This window comes from Pseudorca crassidens, chromosome 17, assembly GCF_039906515.1.
Source record: "Pseudorca crassidens isolate mPseCra1 chromosome 17, mPseCra1.hap1, whole genome shotgun sequence".
In the NCBI taxonomy this organism is placed as follows: Eukaryota; Metazoa; Chordata; class Mammalia; order Artiodactyla; family Delphinidae; genus Pseudorca; species Pseudorca crassidens.
Window position 1 is genome coordinate 34,450,697 of NC_090312.1, and position 14,111 is coordinate 34,464,807.

The 14,111-nt window shown below is 43.2% G+C and overlaps 1 long non-coding RNA gene across 1 annotated transcript; it reads right to left on the reverse strand.

Annotated features, from left to right (window-relative positions):
* Positions 1–232: 232 nt before the first annotated feature.
* LOC137209998 (uncharacterized) lies at positions 233–10,084 on the reverse strand. The gene is made up of 3 exons (XR_010936224.1): positions 7,203–10,084; positions 6,177–6,246; positions 233–1,420 (listed from the first exon to the last, which is right to left on the reverse strand). It is a non-coding gene; the product is annotated as an uncharacterized lncRNA (long non-coding RNA).
* Positions 10,085–14,111: the final 4,027 nt, after the last annotated feature.

Below are 14,111 nucleotides of genomic sequence, written 5' to 3' on the forward strand. Positions count from 1 at the left end.
GAGGCGAAAGCTGTAGCTATCCTCTGCTGAGTAACTTACTCAGTACTTTTACCTGGTACTTATAAAGTGCTCAATATACATTAGCTATGATTATTTTTATTATAAAAGTAGGGGATTCTGTATAAAATTAAAGGAAGCCTTGATTTAATAGATGACAACCTACAAAACAATTGTATCATTCAGGATCCAGTTAGGACACAGAAACCACTCCGGGTATTTAAAACAGAAGGAATTTAATGTAGGAAGTTGACCACAAAGGCTAGAAGCTCAGCAGGGGACACTGAAGCAACCCCAGACTGGTCATAGCTATAAGCTGCTACCACTCCTAAGCTGGAGAGACATAGGTGACCAGTCAAAGCTGGGATCATACTGGGCCTGTCCATTGGAAGCTGGAGCCAAGGAAGAGATGAAGCCACTACCAGAGAGGGAAGATGATCAGTACTCTGGCTTCTCCCCTTTTGCCACCCTCCAATTTCTGATGGACCAAACCCAGCTAGAGGAAGAGAAAGGAAGGGAGGGAGGGAGAAGAAAGGAAAAGTAGTGATATTAATGATAAGAGCCTGGGAAACAGACAGAAGCTTGGAAACAGCCTGCAGAGGTCAGCCTCCTGGGATACAGAGCAGGGCAGGAGAAGCGCAAAGAACGGTACTGAGGGCACACAGCACTGATAGGTCCTGAAACGGGGGACTGAATTCCTCCCTCCACTGGCTCGAGTTCACACATGCACACACAGTCAGCAATAAAATCCAACAGGGTGGTGGCTTCACCTACATTCCTAAATCCCTAGATTACCAGACTGTTCAAATCGGTATTAAATGGTTCATCTACCCACATCCTGCACTGATAGACATTAAATATACATTTCCCTTACCAGCTCACGAGTGACTGGAATTTTTATAGTCCTAAAAGAATAAAATTTCATGGAAAATTACAGAACCGAAATCATTGATGAAAGATGAGTAAGAGTCCTTTGCCCACAATCGTGGCAAGTACATTCTACACGCATCCTGTTTTATTTGTGCATATGTATACAGCTGGAAACTGGCATCCTTTGCAGTGCTTGAGGGCAAGCCCTGGTCTGTGTTAGACCAGAAGAGTTACACTTCGAGTTACATTTCCTTTATTCTGAGTCACAGCATGCTACATGCTTTCTACTTGGGTAGTCTTGCATTTCCTGTCAAATCTTCTTCCTTTTTCTTAAGTTACCCGAAGCTGTGCACTTTCTTTCCCTCTTCATTATGCCCTGTGTACAGAGGTTTTGAAATCAGCATCCTCTGAACAGACTCTGCATTGTAAGAATTCCTTAGAAAATTCTTCACCGTGGACATCTGTGTTTGAAAATGGTCAAGATTAAAGACGTTTCTGGACAGTTCAGATGAGTCTTTGCAGCCTGTGTCTCTTTCCAGGCACAAAGCACTGTCTGTTTTATGACAAAAGAAAGCCAAAGTAAGCAGGATATTTGGAATTACATCTTAAAACATTTAGGTTTACAAAATACATCCAGGTCTCCTGTCTCCATCCACAGATATCCAACCCCATCAGCTAAAACGTGGATTCTGGTTACTTTTTTTCTCCAGCTCCCCTGATATGATTGCTTTGTTGATATAAAGTCAGACCATTGCAATGGAAATTGAAATAAGCCAGTAATATTAATCTCCTCCCTCACCTATCAGAGTTTTTATCAAATGACAAAGCAAGCTGAATGCAGTTTTACAACTCTCAAATCTGTCCAATAGAGGATGCTAAACAGTGACAAAATGGGAAGTGACTGGTGACAGGTGAGAGAAAGAGATCAAGAGGTTTGGATACAAAACACGAAATGGGTAAATGTCCAAAGAAAAAACAAAAGTTAATGGAATAGGGTACTTCCGTGGTGGTGCAATGGTTAAGAATCCGCCTGCCAATGCAGGGGACACAGGTTCAAACCCTGGTCCGGGAAGATCCCACATGCCACAGAGCAACTAATCTCGTGCGCCACAACTACTGAGCCTGCGCTCTAGAGCCGGTGCTCTGCAACAAGAGAAGCCACCACAATGAGAAGCCCGTGCACCACAACACAGAGTAGCCTCCGTTCGCCGCAACTACAGAAAGCCGGTGTGCAGCAACAGACCCAACGCAGCCAAAAATTAATTAATTAATTAATTATTTTAAAAGTTAATGAATAATTCATTGTCAATTATGGCATAAAAGTTAGTGGTCATAGGACTTGCTACCCACTGTGTAGAATTTAAGTCTAGGCAAACTCCCTTCCCATGTTCCTTACCATGATTTGAAAATAACCCTTTGGCAACATTAATAATACTTTGGCAGTATTATCAGAATCATCAGAATTACAGAATTATCAATGTTATCAGAAACATCCTCTTACCACTTTCCCTTCTAACTCTTGGCTAGATTAATGATTCCTATTTTTATGGACACTGCCCCCCCCCATTTATTTATGGATTCTGTGGAAAGCATGTTTGAAATTTATAGGTGACCCAAAGCTGGAAGAGATAGCTCAAGTTGTCTGCACTAAAGCCAGATGGGAAAGATCAGCTTTGCAGCAGTTTCTGAGAAAAAGATCAGGGAGGATAGATCTGGGGGTGAGGGGAGCAGGGCGGAATTAGCCACTGGCTAAGTGAAAACCCAAAGAATTGTTATACAGAGGAAAGTCACCTGACACTGAATAATGAGAGAGAATAAAAAGTCTCACTTATTCATTAAACAGATATAAAAGTCTACTCACCCCATCCATATACAAATTTCCTTTGGATCTTAAATTCACCGATTAGATGCTGCCACTAGTTGTGTGTGACTCCCATGCCACACACATGCCACTCCCATGCCCTGGAGCTTGATCTCCTCAGGGTTTCATTGTGAAATCTCTTCATTAGGGTAACTGGAGTCTTTGGCACGGACCTTAATTTTTAAGTGATCGCTCCCTCGAGCATCACAGGAAATTTGTACTCGTGTCCTAGTCCTTGCTACCGCTTCCGTTTAGGTAGAATTCTTCTGAGAGCCGGGTCACATCCTCAGCATCTGCTTGATATGTCTCCAGGAGCTTCAGCTTCTTGGTAATCCTTTATTAAGTGTCTGATGACATGTCAAGGTTGTGTTTGGAATGTCAGATTCTGGGGCTACCTCCCAGTCCCCTTGCCTCCCCAGCCCATATTCATGCACGTAGACAAAGGCAAAGTCCTGAATTTCTGCTCTGATTATAATTATATGGCTCCGTATTTCACAATTATCAAGGCCAGGATGATGTAGCTACTATAAACAAAGGTAATCTTAGTGGCATTATAACCACTATAAGAAACAAATCCATTGACAGACATACACTGTCTTGCATGGCGAAGAACTTGCTGGAGTACTGTATTCTCTTCTAGGCAACATGTTTAAGAGGAACATGGGCAAATACAGCACAGGAATGTTTCTAAGTAGAATGAGCATGAGTGTAAGGGGGTTTAGAAACCATCTCAAAGAAGGAACAGTTGAAAAAATCAGAGCACGGTGGCTTAAGAGGAGACAAGATGAAAAAATCTGAAGGGCTGTCACAAAAGGGAGAGAAGAGCCTTGGTCTATTGCACTAATAGGGTGGTGTAAACTTCTCTGAGAGTCATTGCTACGTTCCAGGAAGTGCGAAGAGTGGAAGTGATCATTGAGGATGTTGCTTGCGTTGCAACAGACATCCCTGTGTCCTGGCTGTGGGTAGGAAAAAACAGAGGTGCTGTCAGAACGTGCAGTGGGGGAATTCCCTGGTGGTCCAGTGGATGGGACTCCCAGCTTTCACTGGTGAGGGCCCGGGTTCAATCGCTGGTCAGGAACTAAGATCCCACAAGCCTTGTAGTGGTAAAAAAAAAAAAAAAAAAAAGTACGTGCAGTGGTACCTCTGTGAGGCCTCCTCTTTGGGGATGGTTCACATAGGGCAATTTCAGTTGATTCTGGAAGACCAAGACTACATTCCGGAAATAGGCATGTGGACAAAGCATCCCCCTACCCCCCAACCTCTCCACCAAATTAGGCTTTCAGAACTGTCTAGCTAGAGACCCAGCCCTCACTTCTCCTGGTCTGCTATTTGCTTTACCTTTCCACTCTATTTTTAAAGTATAGGACTTTATTAGACTGCGGTTTTGAAACTCACCTACATTTTAAAAGCTATTCCTTTCCAGTTCAAGGTCAGATAGACTTTGGATTTCAGGACACATGCTGGGCAATACAGATTTATTAATTGAATAACTAAATATAGATTAGCATTCTTCCAGAGGCAGAAACATGAAATGACCCTGTTGTGTGTTCCCTTTCAAGGGTAAGAGCATTCTTTCCTGAGTCCTCCCTGTAGACTTCCTTCCAGTCTCACTGGCCAGGATTGTCTCACATGCTTGTTGCCTAAAACAAATCTCTTTGGCAAGAGAAATTAGCTCTGTGGGGCTAAAAAAGAGACTGTGCCTCCCCTGCAGAGCATGGCTTCTTGGAGGACAATGAACAACATTTGGGTTCTATTAGCAAAAGAAAGAAGGGTGAGTGGCAGGCATAGCCGGTTGACTATTGGGTAGGCACCTGAGTGTATCTGCCACAAGATAAGATAAACTGAAACCCTCAAAGTGATAATCTTGCCATTTCCCCCTTCCTGTCAACCTCAGGAAAGTCCTTGGTTTATTTATCCAACCAACCATCAGTCATTTCAGTTCTGGATATCTTTTGGAAATGGGAGATTCCTGGGTGACAGGCTTAGGGCAAAGCACCAGAGGAAGTAAACCCTTAAGTTCAGAGGATGTATCACCAAGTTCCATTCATAGATATTAACCCATGATACCTACTCTCTTCTTGTACTGGTACTTTCCTAGTATACAAAGGCCAATCAGAGAACGAGCTCTAATTTTAGGGGAATAGCACCATCTCAGTGTGGTTGCAATGGAATGTTCCTGAGAAGATCCATTTTTATGAGTGTCTTATGCTAAGTCCAAGAAGCTTGCACACATTTTTCTGCTTACTCAGTGTCTTGTCTGTAATGTTTGCTTCCCCCCTCCACAGTAATTCTAATCGCAAAGGAATGTGCCTTTTCCTTCTGGGGTGATCATCTGGGGGGCCCCACTTTCCAAAGAGCCTGTGTAAGCCTGGGAAATGCCACTGACAAGCGAAGGTTTTCCGGTCAGTCATTCTTCCATGCGCATTTTACTGTCTCTTGATAATGTCTCAGGTGAAACTTAGGTTCTCCCCTGATGCTCATGTTCTTTCCTAGGCTCATTACAGTCTCCACGTTCCTGAAGGATCGGTCCATTGGTAGAAACTCAGTTATTAGACACTGGTTTCCAAATTACTATTAATGATTGCTATCATGCCTCTATTATAATAATCACTATTGTACTTTAGCTCACTAGTTGGTTGTTTCCACACCAGTCTTTTTTTCCACTGATGCGGTCATTATTTCCACGCCAAAGAAGAAAGTATGAGTCCTTGTGATGTTTTCTCCATTTACAGAGTTCTCCACCAATTTATCTATTTGAAAGAGGTATAAGATGATTGCTCCATTACTTCTTCTGCTCTGCTTGCTGTAGTTCAGTGCATCAGTAAAAATGATATGTATATGCAGTTTATAAGTTAATAGTTCTCAGTAAAACACCTGCCTAATTGATCATCACCTTTCATAAAATATCTTTTAAATTGTATGTAGATAGAAACTTTGAGTTTTAATCAGATCAAAAACTTTCATGGTAAGTACTTAGAGAGGATAACACACATATGGCAATTAACCTTTTATGTCCTTCAGTGCTGTCTAATTTTTTATAGCCATATTTTTGGTTCCCCCAAAGATTTCCAAAATGGCAAGGATTGTATCTGACATGTCTTTGTATCTTTGACAATACTTAAAGCAATGTGTGGGGACACATAATAGCTGTTAAATAATGTGCATTATATTGAACTGAAATTCTAGCCTTGCCTTCCTATGATTCCAGAGTAGCCAAAACAGATGGGATGAGGATCAATCTCTTTTGAAATCTGTCAACAAAATAAAGTTAAAAATTTGGCTCAACAATGAGAAAACAAATACCCCTATCAAAAAATGGGCAAAAGACCTGAGCAGATACCTCAGCAAAGAAGATTTATAGATAACAAATGAGTGTATGAAGAGATATTCACATCATATGTCATCAGAGAATTGCAGATTAAAACAACAGTAAGGTACCACTACATACCTATTAGAATGGTCAAAATCCAGAACACTGACAACACCGAACGGGGAGCAACAGGAACTCTCATTCATTGCTGATGGGAATGCAAAACAGTACAGTCACTTTGGAAGACAATGTGGTTGTTTCTTACAAAACTAAACATATTCTTACCACATGAGCCAGCAATTATGCTCTTTTGTTTACATGAGTTTAAATGAGTTGAAAACTTATGTCCACACAAAAACCTGCACATAGATATTTATAGCAGCTTTATTCATAATTTCCAAACCTTAGAAGCAGCCCAAATGCTCTTCAGTACGTGACTCCAAGTAAATGACATTCTAGAAAAGGCAAAACTATGGAAACAGTAAAAAGATCAGTGGTTTCCAGGAGTGGCGGGGTCAGAGGAGGAGGGAAGGATGAATAGGCAGGGCCCAGAGGATCTGGTGGGCAGTGAAATTATTCTGTATGATAGTATAATGATGGACACACGACATTATTTATTTGTCAAAACCCATAGAATATACAACACCAAGAGTGAACCCTAATATGAGGTGTGGATTTTGGGCGACAATGGTGTGCCCATGTAGGTTCTTCTATTGTAACAGATGTACCAATCTGGTGAGTGATGGTGATAATGGGAAAGCCTATGCCTGCGTTGGGCAGGCGGTATATGGGAAACCTCTATACCTTCTGTTCAAATTTGCCGTGAACTTAAAACTGCTCTAAAAAGAAGTCTGTTGTTTTTTTGTTTTTTTTTAATTGGGTATGATTGTGTAGAGTAGTATCGTGTTGAATAAGGTCCCCATGAATTTATGGCTCTGGGTCATTTTTTGAACAAAGTCTTCCTAGAATTGCCATTTCCCCCTTTGCAGAAATCACTTTGAATGTGCAAAGCAGATCTGTATGGAGTGGCATTTCTCTAAGTATGTACAAAACAGTACAGGAACTCAGGGCATAGCCAAAAGCTTTAAACCTGTCATCTAAAGGTTCTGTATCTGTTTCATTTTTTCTCACCAGGCCTCAGATTGGGAAAAGCTTTCAGCTTACCAGTTATTATTCTGCTCTGCCATCATTCCCCCATGTTCATAGCAGAATCTTCAAGCATTTCACACTGAAGGTTGAAGTCCCTGAAGGCATAAACCACATTTCCTCAGCCAGCTGGTTACTGCTGTCTTCCCTGCTGACTCCTGACCATCAGTGATCCCCAGACGTGCCCACTCTGCACAAACCCTACCATGTCCTCTTACTTTGCAACTCATTTTGCAGTATAAACAAGCTCAAATTCAGTCGTATTGGGTGGAATGATGTAACTCTAGTTGAGATCATCAGAGGTCTGATATATACATTCTTATAATATTTCAATAAACATTCATTGAGCATCATTTTTGTGATAGACACTTTGTGTTGGGCGTATGTATCACCCCCAAGGAGCTGATTCTTATATCAGTTAAGATGCTTTCAGCAGCAGGTAACAGAAAATTGTGTGGTGTAAACAATAAGGAAATTTCTTTTCTCTATTAACATGAAGTTCAGAGGGAAGGCTGTTCCATGTGACTCAACACATGATCAAGGATTCGGATTTTTTCCATTTTTCTGTTCTGCCACTCTTAGGGTTTTGGCTTTGTCCTCACGTCATCACCCACCCCGGGGGGAGAGTCAGTCCAAGTGTCCCTGCTGCATGCAACAATGTCGAGATGAAGAAAAGGACCATCTCTCATGATGTCTCCTTTTTAGGAGGAAGAGAATCTTTCCCAGCAGCCCCCAGCCCTTTTACATCTCATTGGCCAGAAGGGGGTCACAAACTCAACCCTAAAATAATCCTTAACTAGGGAAAGGTGATAACCACAATAGACTTCAGCAAATCAAGAAGACTCTCCACGTAGACGAGAATTGCTACGTGAGTCAACTGGGGTAGTTGGTAATGAAAACAGATGGGGGAATGAATGTCGAGTTGGTAACCAACAGCTTCTGGTTGAGGACACAGGTATGTATAACAGGATGCTAAAGATGACTGTTCCCTTTTCCTCAGAACTTTGGATGAAGCCCGAGTAGAGGACATATCCCCGCACATTCTACGGGGAGATGCTAGAAATGCCTGTAGTACAACACTTGACCCCTCAGCAGGCCTAGCCTCATAATCACCCCCTTCAGACTATGTACCCTTTGTGTACTCATGGCTCTGGTTGCCTTTGCTCAGCATAATATTTTTGAGATCCATCTATTATTACAAAATCAGTAGTTTGTTTCTTCTTATCACTGAGCAAAATTCCATGGTTTGTTTATCCATTTATCAGAGATTATACCCCATCAGCATTTACAGTTTAGGATGAGTGAGTGAGTGCATCAGCTCCTTGCCAGAGAGCAGGATTTGGCCCCAGGGGCTAGAGCTCTGGGGTGTTCCCACTGCAGAGGGATGACCCCCAAGGCCAGGAATGTGCTGAGAGCAGATGACACTGTGCCAGCGAGCTGCTTCCACCGGTGGAGGGGGACCAGATGCAAGTCCCAGGGAACTCCTGGGGATTCCCTAAGAAGGTGAGAAAGTACAGATTTCCCTCTCCTTATAACTTGTCACCAGGGCTCATTTTGTTCTGAGATTTTTGGGCAAGAATCCAAGTTATACCATGGGCTGCTGCAATGGAATTTTCCCCCTCCTGCCTGACAAAGTCCTGGAAAACAGAAGGCAGAGGGAGACAGGGAGGTTCCCCTACCGTCTCAACCCAGCAGGATACATTATTAGCAAACTCTTGGCCTTGAAGTTAGGAGTCAAGTCCAGTATATCTATTTCAATTCCAATTTTCTGTTGGTGTTACAGTAATCCTAGACCTCAGCACGTCCAGAGCTATGAGCTAAACATTTAATTCCTTCGTATATTTAACTCATGTGGTTATGAGTCACTGTTAATACATTCAACAGATATGCCGGTCTCCAAGCTGAATATACAAAGTCAGGGTTTTAACTGTTTTTCTTAGTGATTTACTCATGTCTGCATACCAGCCGTCCAGCTTGGCTGATCAAAGCCATCTTGAAATATTTAACTTAGAATTCAGTATAGGACTAAAACATGTCAACTATTTCTAAGATCTCTATCCAGAGACACAGATCACGCATCAAAGTCAAGTTCCAAACCAAGTTACATTAGGAAGTAAAATCAACTATGTATTTTATACATTAATATTAAACATGGAATAAATGAAAATTTACATCATGTAGGAAATTTTCATGCATATAGAAATAAGTATATTGTGTCTTTTACAAAACTGAAAAAAAAAAAGGAATATTTATCTGGCGAGCAATAATTTTCTTTCTTTCTTTCTTTCTGGCCACCACGCAGCTTGTGGGATATCTTAGTTCCCTGACCAGGGATCGAACCTGGGCCCCCGGCAGTGGAAGCTCGGAGTCCTAACCACGGGTCTGCCGGAGAATTCCGGGACTGAAGCCTTAACCTGTTTCTGTCTCCAGACAGCCGGTGTCAGAATTGAATTAACTGCTTGGTGGTGTGGAAAATACACCCACGTTGGAACAGATTTTCTATAACCTGCTTTTATTTTTCACCAGTGCTACTTCCTGGACTTCTTTTCCTATGAATATTTAGAGTTACTCCTTGTTCTTTTTTTTTAAGGGATATTACGGAACATAGGTTTTTTTAAAATTTGTTTTTAACAAACTGTGTTGGGTCTTCGTTGCTTCGCCCAGTCTTTCTCTAGTTGCCGCGAGCGGGGGCTGCTGTTCGTTGCGCTGCGTGGGCTTCTCATTTCAGTGGCTTCGCTTGTTGCAGAGCATGGGCTCTAGGCATGCAGGCTTCAGTAGTTGTGGTGCGTGGGCTCAGTAGTTGTGGCGCATGGGCTTAGTTGTTCCGCAGCATGTAGGATCTTCCCGGATGAGGGCTCGAACTCGTGTCCCCTGCATTGGCAGGCGGATTCTTAACCATTGCGCCACCAGGGAAGCCCCCTCCTTGTTCTTTTTTTTTTTTTTTGCGGTACGCGGGCCTCTCACTGCTGTGGCCTCTCCCGTTGCGGAGCACAGGCTCCAGACGCGCAGGCTCAGCAGCCGTGGCTCACGAGCCCAGCCACTCCGCGGCATATGGGATCCTCCCGGACCGGGGCACGAACCCGCGTCCCCTGCATTGGCAGGCAGACTCTCAACCACTGCGCCACCAGGGAAGCCCCCTCCTTGTTCTTTATAATATTTTCACAGTATTCCATTCAATGGAATGAACTATATAACTAGTTGCATATTTGTAGACACTTAAGTTTCTGTTATAAATGATGCATCAATTAATATCATTGAATAATATTCTAGTATAAAGCTTATCCCTATCTGAATTTACCTTGATGGTTTATTCAGTTACTTGCTTATAGTCTGACACCCCCTGGGATATGAGCCCCATGAAAGCAGGGGCTTGTCTCTTGTTCCTCATTATATTGCTAGCACCCAGGAGAGTTAATATTATTTGTTGTTATTACTGGGAGCACTTGGACATTTCTAGATCCCTTCCACGAGGCATGAAAGCCGAGGGGAACGTGGTGGGAGGTAGCTACTTCTGCTCTCTCCCTGCCTAGTTCCCTCACTTAGCCACTTAGAACTCTTTTCTGCCTAAGCAGTGCCCTTTTGGAGATTTGCTTCTCTGAAACCTTCAAAGTTTCCAGTCTGAAAATTAGGATCCAGTTCAGGTCTCTGGAATTCCACCCCCCGCCCAGCTCCTTTCCTTTTTACAACTTATCTGGCTGCATGGGGTAGGTGGGGAGCCAGGACACGTTCAGTCACTCACATCCCTAGACCCCTTTGCTCCTGATGGAATCCAATGGATTATTTCCCATCTGTGTATCTTCTTTGGTGACGTGTCTATTAAGGTCTTTTGCCCATTTTGTAATTTGGGTTGTTTGTTCTTTTATTTTGAGTTTTAAGGGTTCTTTATATATTTTGGATAACAGTCTTTTATCAGATGTATCTTTTGCAAATATTTTCTCCTAGTCTGTGGCTTGTCTTCTAATCCTCTTGACTGTCTTTCATGGGGCAGAAATTTTTAATTTTAATGAAATCCAGCTTATTAGTTATTTCTTTCATGGATCATGCCTTTAGTGTTATAACTAAGTCATCTCCAAACTCAAGGTCATCTAGGTTTTCTCCTATGTTATCTTCTAGGACTTTTTTGTGTTTTACATTTAGGTCTATGATCCATTTTCATTTTTGTGAAGGGCGTAAGTTCTATGTCTAGGTTCCTTTTTTTTTTTTTTTGCATGTGGATATCCAGCTGTTCCAGCACCATTTGTTGAAGTATGTGAATTTTTTCAATCTTTACTTTGACCTAGCCAACGCTGATTAGCAACACAGGGTTTCAAGAAAGCAAAACCTGTCTTTTTACATTTGATTTACCAAAATCTCTATGGCTTGTCTGAGCGGTTCCCCGTTTAGTTCTACCGCCTTAATTTTCAAGACTGCATGCTAAATTTTTGTCTTTGGAGGTCTCTAATAAATGATACCTCCGTCTGAAAGCAACTGAGAGATTGATACAGAAGTCAGACAGATGAAGATAAAAATCCTACTTTTGTTAACATTAAACACCTACCGGAGAATGTGGCTTATTGTGAGAGCCACGCGGGCTCGCGTGTGCTCCTTGCCTCCTGACCCTCCAAAGTTTAGACCTCAGAATAGGTCACCCAAGGGAAAACTGGAGCTTCCAGAACAGACTCATTTGCCTGAGTGTGCATCATGGAGGCTTGATGTGGGGTTTTCTTAGAGGTTCCCAAGCTTACACCCACTCCTATCACCCCCCAAACACCCCCCTACCTTTAATAGTTATCCATTTTAAACTGGAATGCCAAGAGCACCCTTTGCTTTCCTTCATGAATAGGCTTTTACAACCAGGAAATGATGCTGTTTCCAAATCCAAAGTGATATGGAATAAGTGTCTTAACAAAATATTTTAAAAAACAAAGTTGTATTGTTGTCATGGACCCCTGTTCTTTGTATGAGACACATAATGTTAACTGCTTGGTGTATCTGGAGTCCCGTTCCAGGAGGAGTTTGCCTGCAGCCTGGGGTCCGGACAATGGCTGCCTTTGGGACCTCACCTCCACCGCCTGGAAATGCTAAGGAGGGACGGTAGCACCTGCCTCTTGGGAGGAACACAATCCAACTTGGACACCAGCCTCTAGTTTTGCAGAAACCATAAAACTGAACCAAAACATACAAACAAAATAGCTACTGGGAGTTCCTGAGTTCAGGTTTACAGTGTGTACGTAATCTTGCCAAAATATAACTTACCTTTTCTTCTTGGCTTGTTTCTCGAGCTGAACGGCAGACCCAGCAGTGGGAGGCTCTCATGGCCCACAGCTGGGCCTCGTCTTTGGCTGATATATATAGTACTCCTATTGGCGCATTTAGTGAATCTTTGGTTTAAGCGTCAGGTGGTTAAGAAGGTTATTTTTGCTCCTGGCAAACACGTTAAGAGGAGAAGTTGACTCACCTGGTCTGGAGGGAAAAGACCATGTCAATTGCTAAAATCAAGACCTAATCCCTTAGCAGTTTAGGCAGCAGGAAGGTACAGACAAGAAACTTATTCCCTTCACAGTCCAGCCTAAATTTGGAACTACTAAGCCAGCTGGGAACGGTTGAGCAAAACTAGGTGGTCCCAAGAGGACCTAGCCAGGCTGCTAGGACAGAGCCAGCCATAAACAGCCAACTTCTTTCTCAGATCCGTGGGCCCCAATCGCTCAGCCCAGGACTCAGGAGCCTGGGCCAACTGCATGGCTCTAAGGGGTGGGTGACTACACGGGGGGAGTCGCTAGAGAAAAGCAGGGGTCTGCCTTCTTCAGAAAGCCACAAACGCCTTAGACTCTCCCTGACTTTCAGATCCCAGACTCTAGCATTCACTTTTGACCAGCTTCTCAACCTGAAATTCATGAACACAGAAACAAGTTGTATGTTGAATTACCTACTGCTGGAGCACTTGAGGTGGTGGTGGTCTGTGTGTAGGGGGGTGGGAGGGTGGAGGGGTGGTGGATAGAAAGGATTTGCCATTGTGGTTGTTCAGCTGAATTCAGCCTACTGCAGCCTCTCTTCCTTTCCTCGTGTCCCCCCGTATCACACTCTGTGGGGCTGGTCCTCTGGTCCTCTGTCTCCCAGTGCTGGATCAAGTCAGCAGGCCTAAGCTTTATTTGTGGGGATGGGAGTAGAGTCTGGGGAAGGGACATTCTCAAAGCCCATATGCTGATTGCCACCTAAAGGTTGTTTCAGGGGCAGAGAGAAGCACAGGAGGGAGGAAGCAAAGGGAGTTTGAACTGGATGAGCTGGTGGCCTTTCCAGATCTCACTGGTGTGGGCTGCTGCCCCTCCCTGGCCTGTAGGTGTGCACATCAGTGATGCAAGGACCCTTGAAGCCAGATGTGGGTGGACCCACTGTGTCGCCATTAGCTAGACATGTGCTTAGTAGATCTTCTATTAAAAAATTAATTCTTAATTATACCATGTGATATATTAATAGATCTTCCTTATAAACATTTAAACATTACAGATCAGGCTAAAGTCCGCTTTGATCATCACCTATGATGCTGGTCCCCTCCACAGAGATAACCCACATTACCACATTTTCCAGAGTCCCTGCTTATGTAACTAGAGAAAACATACAGCATTATTCTGCAGCCTGGGGGTTGTTCACATACGTGCTGTTACCCTGTAAGTATAATTTTGCCACTTGCTTTTTTGTGCTGAGCAATATTTTGGAAGGATTCCATGTCAGTGCCTTTAGATTTCATGCTAATTCTTTAGATGTTCTTACCTCTTGCATGTGTGAAGTCAGCCCCTTCCGTCACGCTCTATGCTTGCTGAATGGAAGGGACATCATCTTATACTGTCTTTGGTCTCTTCAGGGCGTCCAGGGTATCCAGACTCTGCCCTGCCTCCAAAGTCCCCAAGGCACCCTGTCCCTGAGACAGGCTAAGACCTGGGACCCTTTGCT